The sequence below is a fragment of the Chiloscyllium punctatum genome, chromosome 46 (genome assembly GCF_047496795.1).
Source record: "Chiloscyllium punctatum isolate Juve2018m chromosome 46, sChiPun1.3, whole genome shotgun sequence".
Taxonomy (NCBI): domain Eukaryota; kingdom Metazoa; phylum Chordata; class Chondrichthyes; order Orectolobiformes; family Hemiscylliidae; genus Chiloscyllium; species Chiloscyllium punctatum.
Window position 1 is genome coordinate 24,267,452 of NC_092784.1, and position 24,010 is coordinate 24,291,461.

The window sequence follows — 24,010 nt, forward strand, 5'->3', positions numbered from 1 at the left end:
GGCTCGGTAACATGATCAGTGACGACCTCCCAGTGAAGCGAATCTGTTGTCCCTGCTTTCTATTTATATCTTTCTCCTGGATGTGGTTCCTGGGGTTTGTGGTGATGTCATTTCCTGTTCGTTTTCTGAGGGGTTGATAGATGGCATCTAGATCTATGTTCTTGTTTATGGCGTTGCCATTGGAATACCAGCCTTCTAGGAATTCTCTGGCATGTCTTTGCGTTGAAATGGACCTCAGTAAGTGATTGGACAACTTTCCACACGGTAGACCGGTTAACAAGATTAGTATATGTGGAATACGGGGAGAACCAGCCTTTTGATTAGAAAATTGGTTGAAGGTAGGAGTTGAGGGATGTAGTGTAGAGTTGTTTTTGAACTGGCTAGGCTGTGCCACAAGGATTGGTGCTGGTTCCACTAGTTTTCATTGCTTATATGAAAGTATTGGATGTGAGCAAAGGAGGACTAGTTGGTAAGGTTGAAGATATCACCAAAGGTTATGGTGTAGTGGACAGGGAAGAAGGTTACCTCAGAGTACAACGGGATATTGATTAGATCGGCCAATAGGCTGAGGAGTGGCAGATGGTGTTTACGACAGATAAATGTGAAGTACTATATTTTGGAGAGGCAAATCATTGCAAAACTTATCCACTCAATGAGCAGGTCCTGTGTCGATAAACAAAGAGACCTGGGGGTCAGGTTCATGGCTCCTTAAAAGTGCAGTCACAGTTCGATAGAATTGTGAAAATGCTTTGGTATGTTTGTCGTTATTGGTCAGCGCTTTGACGAGAGGAGTCGGGACGTCATGGACAGGACAGTAGTTCCATCACTTTTCAAATACTGCATTCAAATTCTCGCTTTCCTCCTTTGGGAAAGACGTTGTGAAACTTGCAGAGAGTCAGAAAATAATTACAGGAATGTTGCTGGTACTTGAGCTTTCGAGACAGTTTGAATAGTTTGGGTCTCCTTTGCCTGAAGCATAACGGGCATGGACCGGGTGAATATCAAGGGTCTTTTCCCCTAAATTAGATGGTTGCAATCTAAGGTGAGAGGGGAAAACAATGAAAAGGAACCTAAGGAGCAACTTTTTCATGCATTAGGTAGTACCTGTTTCGAATGAACTGCCACAGGATGTGGTTGAGGCAGGTACAATTACAACATCTATAAGGCATTTGGATAGGTATATCACGACAAACGGTTTAGACCGATACAGGCAAAGTGCTGGCCAATGTGATTAGATTGTTTTAGGATTTCTGTTCAGCAGGGATCAGTTGCATGGAAGGGTTTAGTTCAATGTTATACATCTCCATGACTCTCTGACTCTGTCTGAGCTCACACCAACATTCTGTTTCTACATCATTACTGGAAATGCCGCAAAGTGCTGTTGAAATGTCTTAATTTCAGCATACTGAAACCTGTGAACACATCCTTCGACAATGCTCTCTCCCAGTGTCTCTCCCGCTCTCTACTTTGCAAACCCTCACATTTGTTGTTCATCAAACTGACATTCAGTTTAAAAGTGAATAACTATCCTTTATCTTTCCCTGGCCTTTAGTGATGCTTACCCCACAGCATCAGATTCCACGATGAAGACGCTGCGGAATGTTCTTTTTGAAGCATAACTTGCGGTTTCTTTGTCCTGCACATTGCTTCATGTTGGACAGAGGGATTTCAGCAGCTTTCAGATACGTCTTTGTAACTTGTGCTGAGCCTATTTACTGAAAGCCCGTGTTTACCAATCTTTGCTGATAATTTGCTCAATTGCATGAGGAATCCCTTCAACTGTGTTTGCTTCAGACTAGGATTGTAACTTGTCATTCAGTGACATTTAATTTAATTCGGTTATTGAAAATTTACTAGAAATGCTGGTGATTGTTTCCGTGGAAGTTGTGTTTTAAGCTGCTGTGTACATTCAAGAAGCTTAGAGTATTTGGTGACCCACTCTGGAGAAGTTATAATGTGATGAAGTTAAAAGCATGAAGTTGAAAGAATACCTTTAAGAGAAAGTTGACAAGCTGTCATGTGGCTGACTGCAGGCACAAAGTGCCCTGAACAATTTTAAAATGAAACATTTGGGCTGTAACATAAGACACCTTGTTGTTTTCACAGTATTTCGAATTCAACCAACTTGTTTAAATTCCTCCACAATATTCTAAATGTGAATCGAATTTGAATTTTGCTGTTTTGACAGCATCAAACCAATGAGATGATCCACTGTTTTGGGATATAAAACGCCAACATTACAGACAGTTAGCAATAAAAAGAGCACCTTCTGACATTGAACGACTGCAACTCTCTCTAACAGGTACCTTTTTTTTACCCATATATTAAAAAAATTCTGCAGCAGAAGGCCGAAGGTGACACGGAGAGTTCTGCAGAGGAGGATTTACACTGCTGGCTGGTTTTGAAAGTTATAGGCTGTAAATTTAATAGGGGCTTTATTGGATCAGTATATTGTGACAGAGTAGAAGCTAGATAAATATTTTAGACAAAGGAGGCTCGGAGTTGGAATATTTTGTTGTTTAATGTTCACTTTAGAATTCTTAGTTTTATTGTTCAACAAGATATTTTGGGTAGTTCTCTGTCACCCATGCTTTAACAGATTGCGAGGCAAGATGAGCTTTTCTGTATTCGTGGTTAAATTAGCAGAAGCTTTTACCGGCGTCTTGGAACAACGGAATGGATGATGGTTGCTGAGGGATACACCATAAATCTTTCAATCATTTTAATCCTTGTATGTATGAATAATGTCAGATCACGGCAGGGTTGCATATGTCCCAAATTGTTTATGAAACAAGACAGGGAAAAGACAACTGAACAGCTGTAAAAAATGGCTGATGGAGCCATGTCTAAAGGCCGTAAAGCAACGTAAAAATATTTATTGTTCACTTACTTTGTGCAATACTACTCGAAGTTTTAAATGCCCAGTTATTAAGGCCTTTCAGAACATTGAGACATCTTTCAGAGCACCAAGACTGCTGCTCAGGAACGGGGAGAAACCAATATGACACCATGTGCCTTTTACAGAGGGATATGAGGAGGTTAGTCAGACCATACGAGCCTATTCCCACTTAAAGAGGTTGAAAGCTGATATTTGGCACATTCTGCTAAAGGAATGAGTCAAAACAGAGAGAAGTGTTGCTGCAGCTGTACGAGGTGTTAATGAAAGGACACACGGAGTAAATAGGGCTGTTTGTTTTTCTGTAACTGAGAAGGGTGAGAGCTCCAGCAAATACTGTTTACTGGCTGCTCATCATCCAAGGGTTGCTGCGTCATTTAATGCCTCCGGCCTGCTGTACACGTTTAGGAGAAGGCCATTCAGCCTATTGAGCCTGGTACACAGGGATAGGCTGAGGCCATTCCATCCAGACCGAGAAAATTCTCCCTTTTATTATGATATAAAAATCCTGTCAGGAAGGGGTTATCGGAACCTATTCACTCAGTCATGATTTGAAGACTGGGGTTTTACAAAGTTAAAAGTTACCAAGTTATCGTCCAACAGAATTTGTAGCAAATGTTTACAATGTGATGAAATTGAAATTATATATTGAAAAAGTCCCAGATTTTTTCTTTCAGATGTAAATCGCAAAACATTTTTTAAAAGATGCATTCTCTGTTTATACCACGGTGTTTAGTCTGTCTATGCTGATTACCCAAATCTTTGCCAGTTGTTCACATTTAAACTGATTTCCTCCATGCGTATTCTACCTAAAGAAAACGGTTTTCATATCGACTGCCAACAACACACCAACACAAATACATATAATGTGCAAATGAGATACAGAAACATATGGGAGTTCATCTACTGTCTCTCGATGGATTGCAAATCCTCCCATGCAACACATTTCTGAAATAAAGCATATGAATGATATACTGTAATGGTTCTCAATGATCCCCATGCTGGGCAGATAGCCCAATTTATGGAGTACTCCACCAGAACGGTCTGCACAGCTCTCCATTCTGGCCGGTATCTTGCCCCGTTTATGTGGTCTGGGCGGTTCTATGAGGCAGATTCAGAACTTGATGTGCCAAACCATTTCTACTGATCTGACAATGACTTTATTGAATGTTCTCATCCTTGTGATTGGGGCAACCATTGTCTCACTTCTCCAGATAGTTCTACTCTCCTGTCTCTTTATCTATAAGTTCACAACATGTAAGCAGTTAATTAATTACTTGTCTTTCTGTGTCTTTCCATGACCTCGGCTTTTGACTCCCCAGTGGGTCGAGTGTTGGCATTTTGAAGATCAGAAAAAAATGAAATGGTGTGTGTCAGGCAGTTGTTCTCTTCCCAGTGTGTCCCATATGGTGCTCCATGTTGGATAGAGGGGCTTTCAGCAGGTTTGACGCATCTCTTTGTAACTTGGTCTGTGCCTGTCCACGGACTGCCTGTATATCCCTCTCAGCTGATTGTGCGGTCAGTAACACGGAAGTCCCTCAAGTATTATTCTAAAGGGTCAGGCATCTATGTTGCATCTCAGGGACTTCTGACTGTCTCCTGTTATTGAAAAGTTAGTGCAGGTGTTGGGGATGTTATTTTGGAGGCTGTAGTGTGAGCTGCCTCAGACATTCAGGGAGACATGCGGAATCTGGAAAGGGAATCAAGACGCTCTGTCTTCCCTTCTTGTGGATTGTTTCACGGAACATCTTCTGCATCACAAGCACCCACCAACCCCAAAGCCCTCTGGCTGAACTCTTCAGCGCCCTCTCCCTCTCCATCAACGAGATGCAGGTCCAGCCAACCGTTGCTCGTCGACGCCTGCATGAAGAATGCCTCATATTTCGCCTTTGGACCCGACAAATACACGGGATAAATGTGGATTTTAACAGCCTCCTCAATTCCTCCCACCCTACATTATCCCAGTCCCAAGCCTCTAACTCGACACCGCCCACGAGAACTGTCCATCCCTCCTCCTTCAAAACTATCACCTTCTCCATCACCTTAAAACACACTTCGCCTTCTCAGCTAAATTCCCCCCAACCCAAACATCGTCCCATTTATCTCTCAGATTTGTCCCACAAGTCTTATTCCTGATGAAGGGCTGATGCCTTAAACGTTGATTCTCCTGCTCCTCAGTTGCTGCCTGACCTGCTGTGCATTCCCAGCAACACATTCTCGACAACACAATGATGTTTGTAAATAAACGGTTTTGGAGAAACTTTTTGTGTTGCAAGTAATAGTTACCGACAAAGTTAACATGACTGTCCGATGCAGTATGGAGAAACAATGAATGCAGTGCATTTGAGTTTTTTAGGAATATTTTTCATAAAGTCCCAAGCCTAGAGTTCAAAATCAAACTGAGTGGTAATGGGGCTAATACATGAACATGGTTTTAGAATGGGCGAGCTGACAGGAAGCAGTATATCGGTTTAAAGATATCCTTGTTTTGTCGAGGAAGCATTATGGGATACTACAGACAGTGGTACTTCGGCCTCAGCTATTCCCAGTACCCTTCGAAGATTTGATTGAGAGGATCAAATGCAATATTTCCAAGTCTGCTGATGGCACTAACCGATGTTGGATGGGAGTGGGTGAGGAGGATATAATAAAGCTCCAAGGTGATTGTGGCAAGTGGAGTGCCTTGGGTAAATACGTGGCAGGTGAAGATCTGATGTGCTCTTTGGTGGGAAAAATAGAATGTCAAAATACCATTTGAAAAGGCATTGGTGAAAGAACATTGTTAGGATAAGGTGAATTATGGTCATTTTATTATTTCATGCTGCAAACCCCTACGAGGTCCATGCAGGAGAGTGAGTTCTGAAACCAGAAATCAATACTGGGAATGGCATTGGCACGCTGACCAGCGTACATAGACCCACATGGGTATCTGTAACACTGAAAAGGATTTGGATCTCCTTTCACTACATTCACTGAAAGCAATATTGCAGGAACAGAAAACAGTTAAGAAGAGAAATGTTGTGTTGCACTTCATTTCAAGGGGTTTTGAGTCCAGCAGTGATGGTATCTCACTGCAACTGTTCATGGGCTTGGTGATACGTCATCTCGAACATTGTGGAGTTTTTTGTGAAGTTTTGGACTACTTAACTAACAAACGACACCAGACATTGAGGGAGAGCAGCGACGTAGAGCCAGACTGATCTCTGGGATGAAAGGATTGTGTAGGAGAGGAGTATCGGACGAATGAGCCTGCATCCTGAGGGTTTAGGAAAATGAGAGGAGATCTTAGTGACATATATAATTCTTTGACAGGGTGAGCCCAATTGGAATCAGGGATGATAATTCCTCTTGCTGGAACGTCTAAAACAGGTGCCCACAGTATTAGGTACAGAAAGGTCACTCTGCACTGAGATGTCAATTAATGTCTGTGCTCAAAGACTGGTGAACCTGGGGGCCTCTCTCGCACATAAGGCTGTGGAAGTCAAGACACTGAATATAAATGAGGATTTCTATATACTAGAGGAATTGAACAGGCTAATGGTGTGGAGATAGAGCAACATCCATCATTTTGGATTATGGTAGAAAGCTCAATGTACCAAAGCGATTAATCAAATGTCTATTTTTATATTTTTATAATAGTTAATCATATTAAGGAATATGCACATTGTGTGGGCAAAGTGCATTCATGGGATATTCTCAAATGAACTAGAATGGGTGGAGGCTCAATGTGTTGAATGACGTACTCCTTTCCCGATGTTTCTGTGCAGTCTGTGGGAAACCTCTGTAAATGTTGTCACAAGCTGTCACGTGTTCGGAAGGAGGGCTCTGCAGGTCTACAGGACTGTGTATCCAGATACTTTTCCCAAATCTGAGACTGGTGATGGTTGTTCTATCTGGTTTATTCTTGAAGACCTCAGAGCAATGTGATATAATCGATGGTCTTGCTTGGCCCTTTCGGAAACTATTGATGAATTCACCATATGTCTCTGTGTCTGACGTCACGTTTATGCCAGACTAGGAAAGCATGCGAGATTTGCTTCCTGAAAGTACATTGGGGAATAAAGTGGTGCTTCCAATCGACATTAAATTCAGGGTCACTTTGACTGACACTAGATTTTCGATCTCGATATATTATTAAATGTTTTTTAATTTGCGCCAGCTGTCAGAGCATTAGCCTGGCGTGGTTAACAATCCAATGGCATTTCCACAACAGCACCATTTCAACATGGGAACCCATCAGAGACCACACTGAGCAGGTTATTTCTGAGCTGTTTGACAGCTCTGTCAAAAAGAACTTCCACAATGTTACTGTCTTGATGGGACTGAAGCGGTGGTAATTGGTTAAATTGTAATTATTCTTCTCTTCGGGGATGGGACACAGCTAAATAACTTTCCACGTTGTTAGGGAGCTGTAAGATTTGGAGCTGGAATGAAACAGTTTCACCAGGGACAACATGCTACAGACGTTTTCCGTCCTATTCCAGCAACGGTGTCACGGCCCATTGTCTTTGTTACATCTAATTTGTTCAGCTGTTTCTTCACGTCAGATGCAGTGAATCGAAGTGTTTGAAGATGTAAATCTGTGATCCTGTGGGTATCATGGCGAGGGTGAGGTGGATCATCGACAGCACACTTCTGGCTGATGACAGTGCAAATACTGCATGCTTTGCTTTTACCCTGATGCGCAGGGCTATTCCATTCTAAATAATTGGGATATTTTGCAGCCATCTACTCCAGTAAGTTTTTATTCGTCTATCACCATTTACGACGAGATGGGTCAGCACTGAAGAGTTTCAATCAGATCTGTTTGTCTTGAAAGCATTTCACCTTCTCTTTCAGATGTTCGTTCTGCTGTATGGAATGTAACCAGTCCAGTTGAGTAAATTTTACAGGTTGCGATCAGGTTTCAGTACACCCGTTTCTAACCCTGGCACGTGCAACACACTCATCACTGAATCATATATCGGCTTGTTGGTGATGGTAGACTGAGGGAGGATACCGGGCAAAAGGTTGCATTTTATGATTCAATACCATTTTGCTGTTGCTGCTGTGGCGTACATAACTACATCAATGTTAAGAATATTATTTTCAAAGTAACAGGAGCACGAACTTTGAAGAGGATTTTTGTCGTAGAAATGAACTGAGAGCAGCAAAGCATTGGTGATGAACGTGATTTATAATGTCATAGGGTCTAAAATTCACACAATATACAAAGAGACCTTTCAGGCCAACATGTCCATGCTCACTCGTTCTCCTAAACTGAACTAATCCTGTTTGTCTGCATCTGGCATATAGCCTTCCAAATCTTTCCTACTCATGTATCCATGAAATTGTATATTATATTTTGGAATTGTATTTCCCTGTACCGCTTTCTCTGGCAGTTCATTACATATACACAGCAGTCTGTGCGAAACATCTAACTCTTCGATCTCTTTAACATCTCTCCACTCTTACCTTAAACCTGTACCTTTGATTTTGGACACCTCTTCCCTGGGGAAAAGCCGTTGGCAATTTACCCTATCCATGTCCAGCATTATTATAACCCTCTGCAAGTTCACCACTCAGCTTGCTACGCAAAAGGGAAAATAATTCCCAGACTATCAAAGGCCGTGATCTCGGGATTACTTCCGGTGCCACGTGCAAGCCAGCAGAAAAATGAAAGAACAGGCAGGATGAACACGTGGCTTGGGGGATTGTGTATGAGGTTCAGGTTTGTTGGATATTTGGACGAGTTCTGCGGAAAGTGGGACTATTAAAAATTGGAAGGTCTACACCTGAACCAGACTGGAACCAACGTCCCTGCGGGAGATTTTGCTACCGCTGTTGGGGAGGTTTTGAACTAATGTGACAGGGGGCTGGAAACCAGAATAGCAGAGAAGTAGACCACAAGGTGGAAACTGGAGACTATAAGAATCATGAAGTTAACATTAATAATGGGAAGAGTTGGCAGAGAGCAGATGAACGCAAAGAACTGGTGCTCTCAAGTGCATATACCTTCATGAAAAGAGTATAGTGGAGCAGGCAGATGAACGTCGGACTTGGGTTGGTGCCTGGAATAATGTCGTTATTACAGTCACAGAGACTTGGTTGAAAGAAGGGCCTGATTAGCAACTAAATGTTCCAGGATATAAACACTTCAGACAGGGCAAGGAAAGAAGTAAAAAGGGTGGGGAGGAGTTGCATTGCTTGTCAGAGATGATATCACGGCTCTGCAAAAGGAGGGCAGTGTGGTGGACTTTAGTAGTGAAGTATTATTGGTGGAACTGAGAAATAAGAAGGGTGCAGTTACATTGTTGGAGCTGTATCACAGGCCTCCCAACAGCGTGTGTGAGGTCGAAAGACAAATAGGTGAACAGATTATGGAAAGATGTCGAGGCAACAGTGTGGTGGTGATTAGACATTTTAATTTTCGCAACAGTGAATCGCAGACAAGTAGTGTCTGAGGTCTGGATAGGATGGAATTTATAATAAGCGTCCAGGAATGTTTTCTGGAGCAGTATGTCAATAGTCGGACGAAGGAAGAGGCCTTATTGGAGCTGGTGTTGGGGAATGATCGGGGCGAGGCGGTAGAAGTTGCGTTGTGGGATTTCTAAGGGAACAATGACCACAATTCTGTAGGCCTTAGAATACTCATAGACAAAGATGAGAGTTGTCTTAACGGAAAAGTACTAACCTGGGCCAAGACCAATTATTCAAAATTAGGCAGAAGCTGGGAAATGCGGATTGGGAGCAGCTATTTGAAGGGAAGTCCACATTTCAAATTTGGGAGGCTTTCAAAGATAGTGTAAAGATAGCGCAAGATAAGCATGCCCCGTTGAAAGCAAACGATAGGAAAGGCAAGATTCGTGAATCGTGGATGACAGCAGAAATGGTACAAATAGCCAAGAGGAAAAGAGAAGCGTACATAGAGTCCAGGTAGCTAAGAACAGAACGGACCCTCGTGGAATATCGGGAGAGTAGGACCATTCTTAAACGAGGAATTAAGCGGACTAATAAGATTGAAGAATTCATTGTTGGGCAGTTTTTGTCAAAATGCAGATGTAGCAAAGTTGTTGTTATGGGTGATTTCAATTTTCCCAAAATCAACTGGAATCTCCATAGAGGAGATTGTTGGATGGAGCCGCTTTTGTCAGGTTTGTTCACGAGGGTTTCCTTACTCAGTATGTAGACAGGCCGAAGAAGGGAGAGGCTATTTTAGATTTGGTGCTCGGAAATGAGCCAGGACCGGTGTCAGATCTCGCGGTGGGAGAACACTTTGGTGACAGTCATCATAATTGCCTCACATTTATAGAAGTCTTGTAGAGGGAAGACAGCAGTTACAGGTAGGGAAGATACTTAATTGAGGAAAAGGAAATGATGACGCTATCAGACACGAGTTGGGAAGTACAGCATGGGAGCTATTGTTCCACAGAAAGGGCGCAGCAGACATGTGAAGACTGTTTAAGGAGAAGTTGTTGCGAGTGATGCAAAAATGTGTTTCTCTCAGACAGGTAAGAAGGGGATGACAAGAACAGATGAACTTTTCATCCATAGAAAGACGGCAGCTCACGTAAGGTGGAGGAAACAAGGATCTACTACAGTTTTAGAGGATCACAGGCTTGCTAGAAAGGAGCTCAGCAATGGACTGAGGAGAGTCAGGAATGGACATGAAAAAGGCATTTAACTCATACGTCAGGAATAAGAAAATGATCAGGGATAATGTAGGGACGATCCGGGATAGCGTAGGAAGCTTGTGCGCAGAATATGAGCAGACGGGGAAGCCCAAAACGAGTCTTTTGCTTCGTTTATCACGAAAGAAAGGGACCTTGTTTCGAATGGGAGCTTTGAGGAACTCGTATACAGGCTTGATTCAATCAAGATCGATGAAGCTGATGTGCTGGAAGCTTTGGCAAACATTAAGATTGGTGAGTCCCCTGGGCAAGGCCAGATTTATCCTTAGCTACTCCGGGATTCGAGAAAGGAGTTTCTTCCACTTTTCAAGAAGGGTAATAGGGAAATCCGTGGCAATTGCAGACTAATTAGTCTTACGTCTATGGTCAGCAAAGTTTGGAAAGAATTCTGAGGGATAGGATTTATGATTAGGAGAAAGTGAGGACTGCAAATGCTGGAGTATCAGAGTGGAAAAACGTGGTGCTGGAAAAACACAGCAGGCCAGGCAGCATTCGAGGAGCAGGTAGAATCGACGTTTCTGGCAGAAGCCCTTCTTCAGAAATGAAGAAGGGCTTATGCCCGAAACGTCGATTCTCCTGCTCCTCGGATGGTGCCTGGCCTGCTGTGATTTTCGAGCACCAAGTTTTTCAACATAGGATTAATGACTATTTGGAAAAGCATAGCCTGACGAAGGGCAGCGGCAGGGCCTTGTGAGCGGCAGGTCATGCCTCACAATTTTTCTTTTTCTTTGGGGAGTTGACAAGGCAGGTCGACCAAGCTCGAGCAGTAGATGTGGCATTTGATAAGGTTCCCCATGATATCCTCACTCATAAAGTCAGGAAGTTTGGGGTACAGGGAGACTTGGCTATCTAGATTCAGAATTGTTTGGATTACAGAAGGCACGGAGTGCATGTCGGTTGTAAGAATTCTGCCTGGAGGTCAGTGTTGATTGGGTCCCACAGAGCTCTGTTCTTGGGCCTGTGCTCTTTGTACATTTTATAAATGTGTTGGGTGAGGAGGTTGAGGGTTGGTGAGTAAATTTGCAGAAGACACAAACGTTGGAGGTCCGTTTATTGTATCGAGGAATACTGCAGCTACAGCGTCACTTCGGTAAAATGCATTGCTGGGCTGAAAATGACAAATGGAGCTCAATCTTGACAATATGAGGTGATATATTTTGGAAGGTCGAACTCTTAAGCTGTATATAGGATTACAGACAGGATTCTTGGCAGTGTGGAGGAACAGAGAGATCTTGGTGTTCAAGTAGATAGATCCCACGTAGCTGCTTCCCAAGTGGGTAGGAGTGTTAAAGAGCATATGATGTTTCGGCTTTCATTAACAGGGGGATCGAATTAAATTCCACGAGGTTTTGTTACAGATCTACAATTCACTGGTGAGACCACACATGGAATATTGTGTAGAGTTCTGGTCACCCTATTGTAGGAAAGGTACAGAGGCTTTGGAAACGGTGCAACAAAGGTTTACCAGGATGCGGTCTGGACTGGAGGGCTTGACTTGTGGAGAGAGGTTGACCAAGCTCGGACGTTTACCTCTGGAGAGGAGAAACAGAAGTGACCTGATCGACGTACACAAGGTAATGAAAGAAATAGATAGAGTCAATAGCCTGAGACTTTTCCCCAGTGCATGATTGACTGATACGAGAGGTCGTAGTTTTTTAGTATTAGGAGAAAAGTGTAGAGGGGATGTCAGAGGAAGGTTCCTCCTGCAGAGAGTTGTGAATGCATGTAAAGCGTTGTCAACGGTGATGGTGGAAGCAGAGTCATTCGGGGCATTTAAACAACTGCTGGGCATGCAAATCGAGAGCAGACAACTGAGGGGTGTGTAGCTTAAGTTATTTGCTTTTACATTAAGATTAATACTCGGTACCACATCGTGGATCAAAGCGTCTACTTTTCTATGTTCTATGTTCTTTTAAAAGTGGTCATGAAATAATTTTTGCGAGAACAATTAATGAGTATCCCAAAGATTTTTATTTGGATATAAGAAGTAAGTGAGTAACTGGAGAAAGCATTGGTCCACTAAAGGATAAGGAAGGAAGGAAGGCTGCATTTTGAACCTGAGAAGATGTGTGAAATTCTTAATGATTACTTTGCCTCAGTGTTCACTGAGCTGAGGGACATGATGAATATTGAGATTAGAGATAGAAGATAGATTACTCTGGATAACGTTCACAAAAGTAGGTATGATGTGGTTGGTAGGCTAGAGCTTATTAAGATGGATAAAACCACAAGACCGGGTGGGATGTATTCCAGGTTGCTAAGGGAGGCAAGACAGAAAATACCTCGGCCCTGTCAGCTAACTTTGTAGCATCCTTAATCACAGCTGAGGTGCTGGGCGATTGGAAAATTTCTCATTTTTCCTCCTGTACAAGAGGGTACTAGGAACATTTCAGTTAACTACAGACCAGTGAGCCCGACATCAGTGGTGGGAAAGTTGCTGGAGAAGGTACTGAGGGGGAAAATCTATTTATATTTCGAACAGAATGGACCTATGGACTTATCAGTGATAGGCAAAATGATTTTGTACGGAGGAGATCGTGCCTTACCAACTTACTCGAATTATTTGAGTAAGTAACCGTCTTGATAGATGAAGGAAGTGCTGTAGATGTCATATACATCGACTTTGACAAAGGCGTTTGATAAGGTTCCCATGGTAAACAAATGGAGAAAGTGAAGTCACATGCTGTGCCGAGTGTTCTAGCTAGGTGGATAAATAACTCGTTGAAAAACAGGAGACCGAGAGTAGCAGTTGAAGGAGGTTTCTCAAAATGGAGAAAGGTGACGAGTGATTTTCCATAGGGATCAGTCCTGGCGCCAGTGCTGTTTGTGTTGTACATCAATGATCTGGAAAATGGCACTGTTGGTATAATCAGCAAGTTTGCAGATTACAAGAAGATCGGTGGAGGAGCAGAAAACATAGGACACTGTCAATACAGGAGAATATAGATAGACTGGAGGGTTGGCAGACAAGTGACAGATGGAGTTCAATCCAGGCAAATGTGTGTTGATGCATTTTGGCAAGTCTAATTTTAGAACGAATTGTACATTAAACGGAATAGCATTGTGAAAAGTTGATGAGCAGAGAGATCGGGGAGTGCAAGTCCATTGTACCCTGAATGTCGCTCACAGGTGGATGGATTGGTCAAGAAGGCATAAAGTATGCTTGCCTTCATTGGATGGGGTATTGAGTATAAGAACTGACAGGTCTGTTAAAATTGTACAAGACATTGGTTCGGCCGCATTTGGAATACTGTGTACATTTCCGGTCGCCGCATCACCAAACAAATGTTGAGGCTTTGGAGAGGATGCAGGCAAGGTTTATGAGGATGTTGTCTGTATGGAAGGTGCTAGCTATGAAGAGCGGTTGAGTAGCTTTGGATTTTTTTTCATTAGAAAAAAGGAGATTGAGGCGAGACCTTATTGAGGTCTACAAAATCATAAAATATATAGACAAGGTAGATCGAGATAAACGTTTTCCCAGAGTGAAGGATTCAGTAATGAGAGATCACTCTTTCAAGGTGAGAGGTGAAAAGTTTGAGGAGGATACTCGTGGCAAACACCTCACAAAGAGGGTGTTACGTGTGTGGAATGCGTTGCCAGCAGAGGTAGAGAGGCAGTAACGTTAGATTCATTTCACATGCGTCTGAACAGATGGATGAATACATGGGGAGCAGAGGGTTACACATGCTAAGGAATTGGGTGAGAGATTTACACAGTGGATTTGGATTGGCTCAGGCTTGGAGCGCCAAAAGGCGTCCTGGGCTGTAAATTTTATTTGCTCTTTTCTCTTTGTTCTATCCAGGCTACCCTTATTCCTCAAGACCTCCAGTCTTTTTCACATCATTTTAAATATTTTGCACCCTTTATGGTTTATAACTTTCTTCGTATATCAGGGCAGTACTCCAAATTTCACCTTACTGTCCTCTTGTACAGCCACAGCTTCATGTCCCAATTACTATATTCATTGCTCTGCCTGATGAAGGTAATCGTACCTATTGCCTTCCATACCACCCCGTCCACATGTGTATGTCCTGTTCTGATTTGTCTAAAAAAAAGGGAGCACCTCATATTTATCTGCAGAAAGCTCCTCCTGCCAATCATCGGCCTATTGGCACAGTTAATCATGATCTCATTTTCCTTTTAAATGACCTTCTTCACTGACTTTTAACAGCAATTTGGTGTCCTCTACAATGTTACCATCCATCCTTTGTATATTCTCATCTAAATCATTTCTCAAAATAACACAAAGTGGCCCCAGCACTGGTCCTGTGTCACACCGCTGGTCACAGCAAATCTCTCCCTGCAACATCTGCCTCCTACATTCATTTAGAAGCTCTTCCTGATCCCCTGTGATCTAATCTTATTAATCAGGCCACCACGTAGGATCTTGTTGGATCTCACGAATGCCCACGTAGAAAAACGTATACTTGAACAGGCCCTGGGTGTTTATCCAACGTTTTGCATTTTCAAAATTCTGGCACTTCCTGTTCTGTAAGTTAGCCGCATTTCAAAACATCACTGCATCAATTTATTTCCGTAAATTCCCCAGCTTCCATGTCTTCCTCCACAGTAAATGCTGTCGCGATATTTTCATGGTGTATCTCGCCCACTGAGCAGGAACTACCTCTAAGGCATCGGAGTGGGATGAGTTCAAATCTTTGTGAGGACTGTGAACCCAGCAAAATCAGAGACATTTGTCGTGTGTTGTTCAACTGTTATCTGTGTTTCTGTGCATCCACTTTTATCAGAATGTCTATAATTCCTTACATTTTAACTGTGTTTTCTTTACTTTTCTGCTTTGTATCAAGATTCTGTACTTTGGTGGGGGAGGGAAACTTTGTGCCGAAGGTTGCGTCATATATGGTCCCTTGCACAGTTTTCCGTCCTCATGTGAGCACACGTGACAATAAACCTCATAAACGTGATGGTTTGTGTGAGCCCACACAAAGATGGCTGTTTAAGTTTTTAGGAGCCGTATTGTCTCTCTAGATTTTCTTTTGCCCTTAACATGCTAATATAATCTCTTTCAATTCTCCTTAACCTTAACCGCTGTCTCATGCCCCGTTTTTGCCCTCCTGATTTCCCTGGTAAGTATTCTCCTACACACATTACGCTCAAGGGATTCCATTGATCCCTGCTGCCTATACCTGACATATACTTGCTTGTTTTCCCTTGACGAGACACTCAAATCCGCTGCCATGCCCTGATCCCTACCCCTGCGAGCATTGCTCTCCACACGGCCAAGAACATGCTGTCCCTGAAATCTCACTATCTCACATTGAAAGACTCCCACTTGCCCGAAGTCCTTTTAACTTCGAACAGCTTCTCCAATCATCTTTTGAACCTTGCTGCCAAATATCATCACAATTGGCTTTTCACTAATTTATGATGTTAACATGTGGACTAGGCTCACCCTTTTACAGACCTATTTTCAAACTAATGGAATTACAATCACTCATTTTACCAGCTGAACCGCATGGCTCTGCCTTAATTCCCAGGAGGAAATAAAGGTGATGCCAGGATCAGATCAGCCATTAACTTATTGAATGGCAAGGCAGTGACTCGGAGCCAAAGGTCTGCATTGGACTATGTGTTTGTGTGTGTGCGTGCGTGCATGTGTGTGTGTGTGTATGTGTATGTGTGTTTTCCTGTGTCTTCATGTTCGTGCTTTCGTGTGTTAATGTGTCAATCTCTGCATCTGCGTCTTTGAGCAATTGGGTTTGTGTTGTTTTGCGAGTGAATCCATTGAAATGAGGTTCAAAATGCTTCTCCTCATTCTCTCACTGTCTCTCTTTGTCTCTCCATCTTATGTTGTAAGTGATGTAATACCAGCCTCTGCTGTACGCCCCGTGCCCCTGCAGAAGCAGCAGCTCCGTTTGGAAAAGCCATCAAAGACAGTGAATCCCTCACATTTGAATTCAATTGGCTTCAATGTCACGTACACTTTAATGAATACAGTGGAAGCATTGCAATGGCTTCACTTATGGTTCCATCTTAGTTTAAAGGAATCTGGGTACAGATTCTTAGATATTTGGTCCAAAAATAAAAGAATGAAAATTGGAAGTCCAGAAGAAGAGTAAAAGGGAAAAAAATAGCCAACATGAATTACAGTCCCTGACACACAAATTTATGCCAGCAAAGAGTCTCCAGACACACCGGGACCAGTCTCCACACTGGGCCGGGCCACATTTCGAGACTGCACTGATGCCAGTATCCAGATTACATCGAGCCCAGTCTCCCTAGTCTTCTGTCAATATGGGGCCCAGTCTCCAGAGTTCCACATGCCTAGTCGCCAGACAGCACTGGGCCCAGTTTCCCGGCGGCCCCGGTCCAGTCTCCATACAATACCTGGCCCAGTTTCCAGAACTAACCAGACCCAGCATCCAGTCCTCACTGGGCTCAGTATCCAGACACTACCGAGTCCTGTCTCCAGGTTGCAGCGGGCTCAGTAGCCAGACAGTGCCGGGCCCAGTCTCCAGACTGCACCAGGTGAAGTGTCCAGACTGCAGCCACCACAGTCTCCTGGCCACATCGTGCTCAGCATCCAGGTCGTAATGGGCCCAGTCCCCAGGCTGTACGGCTCCCAGTCTCCAGACTGTACCTGACGTAGTCAAATGACTATACCGGCCGAATCTCCCTCGTTCCCCAGGCCCAGTCGCCACACAGCACCAGGCTCAGTCTACAGGCGGCCACAGGCATAAATTACAAACTATGCCAGGCCCAGTCTCCTGGCCATGCCAGGCCCAGTCTCCACTCCATACCAGGCTCAGTCTTCAGACCGCACAGGCCCAGGCGTCAGACCGTATCGGGCTGATTCTCCAGGCCGCACCAAGTCCAGTATTCAGATTGTAGTCGGCCCAGTCTCCAGGCCCCACTGTGCTTTCTCGAGGCCTCCCATTCCCGCGAGAGTCCCCTGGCTGGGACTCACCTCCTCCATTCACATCGGAGGAAATTTAAAATTTTAAAAATTTGCAAAGAAGAAGTCTCTCCAGAAAACAGAATATAAAGGTAGATATAAAGAGCGGGCAGAGCAGAGAAGCTCCGGATGGAACTTTTTGACTCTGCCACGATCATTAAGAGATTTGTTTCCTTCTTAAAAAATGACTTTGGAGACTCAACGCAGTTTTGCCCAATTCCTTGCAATGCTGTCTCTTAGTAAAACGAGATGGGAATGTCCATTGCTGGCCCACATACTGACATTGGGTTTGTTTCAGGACTTTACAATCCATTCTCATGAAAAATTGGAAGAGTATATCAAAAAATATTGGAAGTTAGAGAAAGTGGCTGAAAAGCCATCTCAACCTCTTCCAGTGTGCTTCACTGAGAGTAGCCTGAATACAATTGTGCTGCTGTGGTCTGCATAGCTCGTGGTGCACGACAGATATCTCGTCCGGGTTTACAGATCAATGCACTGCTGTGATTTGCATAGCTGCCAATGCTGGACAGGTACCTCATGTGTCTGGATGAATACACTGCTGTTGTGGGGGAAGCTCCCAGAGTTAGACGCATATCCAGTACGAGTTTATAGATTAATGCATTTGCATGGTCTGCACATCTTTCCACACTCAGCAGATTGCTCGGTTAGACTATACAGAGTTTGAATTTCACACTGTGCTGAACAGATAACTCCTCTGAATTAATGGTTCTCTGTGTTGGATTGAAAGTAAGTTCTAACGAACTATTTCAGCTGATCTGGCAATGCATTTAGTTCTCATTCTTGTGGTTGGATCCTCTGTCCCTCCCCCAATTCATGTTGCAGTGTGACCATGCACAGTACGTCATGTTCGTGAAAACTCCTTGCGCTGTCCTCTTCATTCATTGTCCTCGAGTCTCCACGTCAAAAGAAAGGATTGGCTATCGGATGAAGGCCTTCCCCTTGATACACAGCACAAAACACACAGTCCCAGCACTCCCCACCGCCATCCAAGCACATAAAAATATTCAGTATGTACTGAGATCAACTGCGCCACTGCGAACATCAGGGAGCTGATGTTCAAGGAGATGGAGCAACACTTCCCATTTGTGAACGACAGCGTGAATCCTCCAGTACACACTTACCACGAAGTCCTGTAATCTCTCCATGTTTATTAATATATAGCTTGTGATTCTTCCTGTAGAATTAACAGGTTCACAGTTACCCACGTTATATTCCAGGTTCCAAATTATCATCCATTGTTTATCCAATTAAAGAAACTGCATGGCCTCCTGACAATTTAAGCTCTTGCCTATCTTAGTTAGAATACATTTGTTAAATCATTCGAAATCTTGATATTAGTGGTAAGTACCTGAGGCCCCAGCGCTGGTCACTGCGTCACCGCAGTCGTGAATTTCTGTCAAACTGATAGAGACTGATTTATACCTAATTTAGCCCAGCTCCCATCTCAGTAACCAGTCCTTCCAGTATTCCCGTGTAGCAGCTTTGCAAGGCTGTATATGCCCTTACATTTTTCATGTAACTGACATAAGAGATTCAAAGATGTGGTTCAATTGCTGAGTAAGAGACTCGAACGGCTGAATGGCCTCATTCTGTTACAGTTTAAATTTTCTGATGGTCTGATTAGCCTGTTTTAGCATGGGTGCAGTTGAGAATGGTTCTGAACATTTTGGAACCATCAGTGAACAGCTCACTTCTGATTTTATGAGAAAGGGAAGACCATTAATGCAGCAGCCACTGCGAGCCCACAGTGCCTCATGGAGGTGCAGTTTCCATTTGCTCGGTCCTTGATCAGTATGTCCTACTGCACTGAAGAGAGTGCCACATAAGACAGTAGGCGGTATCTTCAATATCTGGCTGAGATTATCCCTCCACCGCGACTGTGTGTTGGCTGCTTCAACAGATACTGTCGAGGTAGATCCATCTGTAACAATTGTTTTGGTGAAAATGTTTTCCTCTTGTCGGTTCCCCCATCACTTCCCCTAGTCTGGCTGCTGTGTATTTGAGGACTCTCCCTGCTCAGTCAGTGTTGGGCCTCTGGCGACACTCTTGGTGATGGACTTTGAAGTTCACACCGAGACTAAGTTTTATGTCCCTGGCGCCCTCAGTGTTTCCTCCGATTTGTTTTCAACATCGAGGGGAACTGTGTTATCATTGAGGAACAGTGTGGAGGCCAGTAGGTGTCTATCATCAAGAGCTTTCCTTGACCATCTCCGACCTGTTACCATAAGATTTCCCAGGTTCTGGAATCAATGTAGGGGAATTCCAGTGTAACTCCTTTCCCGAAAGTATCCCTCCGAGTCGCCACCACTGGTTGTCTATCATGCCGGATGGACAGATATCCCTAGTGTTGGGTGATGAAGCTTCTTGAAACATGACCTATCAAGCCTGATTCTGTGAGTATGACGGTGTCACACTGTTTCCTGACGGCGTCAGTATGAGAAATAATGGCCCAAAAGAAGAAGGGAATGATGATTTTAAAAAGTTGATGAAAAGTTGCAAAATGTTTTACATTCTCAAATGGGATTGAGAAATGGATAAGATTTAATGCCATTAGAGAAACATGGTAATCGGGCGACAAACACTGAGAACTGAAACTTCGCCGGACATTAGATGAAGGGATGTTATACAAAAGTAAAGATTAGGTAGGGTAGATCTCCTATCAAAGAACGACATCTGTAATACTGAAAAGGAGGATCTGAAATCCATTGATCAGGGTATTGCGTAGATGATTTTGTGCGTGACAAATTTTGCAGGTGATAGAAAATAAGTGGGGGGGCGTAGTTTACAGAAGACACTGAAAGTCGGCAGAGTTTATCGATAGTATAGTGCATGGGGAAAGGTCTCCCAGATTGAGTACAATGTTGGTCAATGTGAGTTCATCCATTTTGGCAGGAATAACAGTACACTGGACATCCTTTTATATGGTAAAAAAATGCAGCATGCTGCTATGTGGAGGGCCCTGGTTTTCCTTGTGCAGGATTCACAAAACATTGATTTGCAGATAATTAAGAAGGCAAATGTAATATCATCCTTCATTGCTGAAGGGATACAGTTTAAAAACAAAGATTATGCTGGAGCTGTAAATGTTGCTGATGACACCACAACTCGTGTAACGGAAAAAGGTTTGGACTCCTTACTTGAGAAAGAACGGACTCGCACTCGATGGGTGCAGAAGAGTTTCACTATGGTGATTCTAGAATTGATAGCGTTGAATAATGAAGAGAGAGTCAGTAGATTGGAACTAAACTCATGATGACTTAGATGGATGATTGAGGATTTATGCGAACATAAAATTTTGAAGGGAAAGATACGGTAATAGTCGGGAGGTTGTTCTCACTGCTGGGTGAAACTTAAACCTAGGGGGATTCTCAAAATGAATTTGACCAGATTTTGGACAGAGTTGGGGAGGAACATCTTCATGTGAATCTGTGGAATACTCTGTTGCATGAAGTAGTTGTTGTTCCTTTTCTGAATGCTTTTAAAGCAAAGCTAGATTTTGGAAGAGTAAAGGAATCAAGGGTAATGGTGAGAGGGCGGGTAAGAGGAGCTGGGTCTATGGAAAGATCCGCTCTGACGTTAGTGCAGTGCAGGCTTGAGGGGCTAGATGGCCGTCTCCTGCTCCAATTCCTTTTGATCTAATGGATTCATCTTCATAATTATTTTTTTTTAATGCAAAGTGCCAGTTGATTTGGGGTTGGGGAGAGATTTCGAACATGAGGCTGAAGGGATCTCACCAAACTCCCCACATTAATTATTGTTTGGGTCCTCACCATGAGAATCACATCGGTCTTCCCCACTTCTTACTGCACACCATTCACACAACGATAGAGCCTGGAATTACCCAGCATCTTAAGGAACCTGTGCCATTTTTGAAAACCCATAGTGCACTGGGACAAGCGTAGTCGTGTGGAGAGAACCTGCACAGCCGCTGATATTGAGCCTGTACGTGGCAGGCAGGGTGACATTACTGCCCTCCCCAAACCTTTGGGCATGGGCATAATCTCCTCTCGGGTGAGAAAGGTCACAGGCAGGACATCCCCTTCCCCCAGGTCCAGGAGTGAGGGCAATGACAGCAGACCATGCCTGCCTGCTCTGAATTACTCCCAAGATTAGAGCAGGGATCCGGAGCAACGTACATATTTGTAGGGAGATCACTGTGCTTCTCCACTCAGCCAGCACAGGGGGAGCTCCGGGAAGAATCTCACCATTCCCCTTGCGAACGACAAACACGATGCAGCGAACTTATCTTAACATCAAGGAAGGTCTCAGCGACATCTCGCTGAATCGATAATTAATCTCTCCATAACCCACGGCGCTCAGAATATACAGAAACAATTTGTCTGGACCGTAGAAATAGCTCAAAGAAACAAGTACTGGTGGGAGTTATCTCTCAAAGTAAAACTTGCAAATTTTGTGCATGTTGTAAACAGGGCATTAGATATGCAAGAAATTGCTGGCAAAACTCAGTAGGACTCTTAACATCTGAAGGAAGAAAGCAGAGTGAACATTTCAAACTTGAGGACGCTGCAGTCGAAGAACTTTTGTTTCAGATCTCTAGCATATGCACACTTTGTTTTATTTTTCAATAGTCAATTATTATGTATACCGCAGTAGTGATGGTTGACTTGATCTAGGAAAGGGGGAGGGGGTGAGTGCAGAAGTGCAAGACATGGGTCAATTGCAGCTGAAGGCCCTGTCCCTCAGAGGTTGGGAGGGTTAACGTAAATCCTCGTGCAAGAGAAAAAGTGGGCATGCCGAAAGTACCCCACTGGAACTCGACATCAGCTGAACAGATGTGAAGGTTCCAGAGAAAGTAGGAGAATGCAGTCTCTCTGTGCTGGTCACGGGGGTAGAATGTGGCTCCGTGGTTAGCACTGCTGGCTCACGGCGCCAAGGGCCGAGCTTTGATTCCGAACTTGGGTGACTGCATGTGTGGTGTTTGCACATTCTCCATGGGTCTGTGTGGGTTTCAACACTGTTTTTGGCTTTCGTCCCACAGTACAACATGCGCAGTGACCTTGCTAAACTGCTGGGTTGTGGTGGATTGGCTGTGGGAAATGTCAGGTTAGCGAGGTAATACATGGTTGCATTATTCGAGATTCTGTTTGGCGGGTCAATGTAAAACAATTTGACGAATGCCCTGTTTCCACACTACAGATTTTCTATTATTTATATTTTGGTGTCTGTGGCTGGCAACATATCCCAAGATCCTACCTATAACTTCTGCCCCTAGTTGCCTCATCACACCGTTACACCTTAAGATTGTAGAACATAAATTCCATTAGCAAGTCTTCGACATTTTGGCCCATCTGATCAGTGTCCCGTTGTACTCTGAGTTGACCATCTGCACTGTTCACTAAATCACGAACGTTGATGTCACCTGCACACCCACGAAGCATTCCTACCTTCGTCACATCCAAATCCTTTATGTTCATTACAAAATCCAATAGATCCTTATGGTACTCAACTGGAAACAGGCCTCCAGGGCAAAACAAACACTCTCCACACACATTTCCTTCATCTCTTACCTTCGGGTCAAGTACCTCCAACTCCCCCAGTATTTCATGTGATCTAACAAATGCTATCCAGTTTACCATGTGGAATATTTTTCAACACCTTACAGAAGACCATATGGCCAACCCATATTTCCGCCCCTTCACCAATCTACTTCGTCACATCTTAAAAGAAACTAAATCAAATTTGTGAAATATGATTTCCCACACAAAAAGCCGTATTGAATATCTTGCTCAGTCCTTGCCTTCCAAAAACTAGTCTCTCAGAATCCCCTATTGCAAGTTACCCACCAATGACATCTGGCAGACCGGTCTGCAGATCCTGGCTTTTCCTTCCCAGTTGTTCTTTAAAAATCGTACAATTTCGGCCACCCTGCCGTCTTCTGGCAGCTTACCTGTGGCTGTCCAGGATACAAGTATCTCGGCGAGAAGCTGAACAATTAATTTTCGACCATCCCAATGGGTTCACTGAGACACCTGGTCAGGTCAGAGAACATCGAAAAGTACAGGCCATTTACCCCTCGATATTGTGCAGGTCTTTCATGCTTCTCTAAAACCAAACTAACCTGCATGACTTTCATTGTACTAAGTTCTGCGTACCTATCAAAGAATCGCTTTAAAGAGAGAGAGTTCCATCTCTATTTTGATTTAATCCCTGCCGTCCCCTTCACCGTTTGATCCTGCAGCATTGAGCCCGATAGTTTATTTTTCAGTTACACTTAGACCACGTGGCGGCAAGATTGCCCAAATGCCTTCGAGCCGTCGCTGCAGCTGAAAAGGCTGTTGTAGCATTCATAGACACAGCTGGCTATGGTGAATTAACCCTACTGGTCCCACATGCGTATCCGTAATGCTTCCCGAGCAAAACAAAACACACATATCGACAGCACATTGGCTCAGATACAATACGATGGTATTGGAGATACCTAACATGGAGAAAGTTAGGACTGCAGATGCTGGAGATCAGAGCTGAAAATGTGTTGCTGAAAAAGCG